Source organism: Limulus polyphemus, unplaced genomic scaffold, assembly GCF_000517525.1.
Source record: "Limulus polyphemus unplaced genomic scaffold, Limulus_polyphemus-2.1.2 Scaffold214, whole genome shotgun sequence".
NCBI lineage: Eukaryota > Metazoa > Arthropoda > Merostomata > Xiphosura > Limulidae > Limulus > Limulus polyphemus.
In genome coordinates, this window is record NW_013665824.1 from 307,380 (window position 1) to 308,727 (window position 1,348).

The window sequence follows — 1,348 nt, forward strand, 5'->3', positions numbered from 1 at the left end:
ACTTTGAACCAATATAGGGTAAGAAACCGAAAGTACTGAAAAGATGGACAGCTTCCATTATTTATACCTAGATCGTAAATGTCACTTATATTAAGATATCAAATAATATTCATGTAAATACGCGTCTAATAACTTAGTGAAGTGAAAAAGTGATGATTTGCCAATGAAACTGTTTGTGAAGTGTACGACTGTTTCCCAATCAAATTAAGAGAAGTGGCAAAGAAGCACTAAATGCTATAAGTTTTACATTGATGAACATGGCCTTGAAGAGGGAAGTAGGATCAGTGTAATAACCCGTGTAGTGTTCGAACCCTGATCTCGTGCTGCAACTCATTTAGCATTTTAACAGAAAATAATTACACCGTCAAGAAGGGAGGAATAGCATAACACTTGACTCTTCCAGGTAGCAATAAACACGACCAAACACTCATCAATCGACTTAGTGCACTCTCTTGCTTCAAAATCACGGTCCACACTTTGGAGCTGTAAGTGCATTGGGACAGTGGCGCATAAACTCTGTTGTTCGATTAGAGTACCTTAGAATTAGCAATGTTTGCTGTAGACTGTTTTCCCTCTACTGTATCAGTTCAAACTTAGGATCGCCTAGAGTAGATAGCCCGTATGTGGCCTTGCGCTAATAACCGAAACAAAAATGTGGTACTGACCAATCAACCAACCCCTTACTTTGCGAGATTGAACCACTTGATTTAAGTAAAATGCAACAGTTTATACTCTGACTGAAGCGTTTCGAAGCCAACAATTATATGAATGTATTTTTATGTGTTACAGTTGGAAACATTGAATAAAATGTTATAAGCACTTGAAATCTTAACCTCTGTTTATATTTAAATATATAAAACATGCTACTTTTCAAATTAGTTAATTCTATACCTTTAAGTTCCCCAGTTACCGATGGGGTATATAGTCATTATCATAGTAACGTACAAAACTGCATGCAGAAATATAATATCTGTAGTATCAATAATAGTAAGGCAAGCTGTGCATAAACAGTAATTTTGTAAGTGATATTGTTGGATGTAGTCACTGTAAGAGTAATCGCACAACAACGCATGGAGAACCGTAATTGATACCGTTTGAAGTAGTCACTACTAGATATACTTCCGCAGGGTCCCCGAAATTGTTCTGTGTCAAGAATAAATAATTCAAAGTTAACAGTAACAAATATTTTTATTTATTTCTTTTGAAGTTCATATATCATGCTGTGTTGTAGCCCACATAGTGCATAATTCTTCTCGTGATTCATAGCATGCACACATTTTACTGTCGTCACGACAGTGCAAATTGCAACGTTAAGCGTTCCTTATGTGGCGTTATTTTAGTGTCTACT

At 36.0% G+C, this 1,348-nt stretch overlaps 1 protein-coding gene across 3 annotated transcripts in view; it reads left to right on the forward strand.

Moving 5' to 3' along the window:
* The window catches only part of LOC111085045 (zinc finger protein aebp2-like), a 116,734-nt gene that overhangs the window by 92,136 nt on the left and 23,250 nt on the right, over positions 1–1,348 (forward strand). The gene's annotated exons all lie outside the window — the stretch shown is intronic.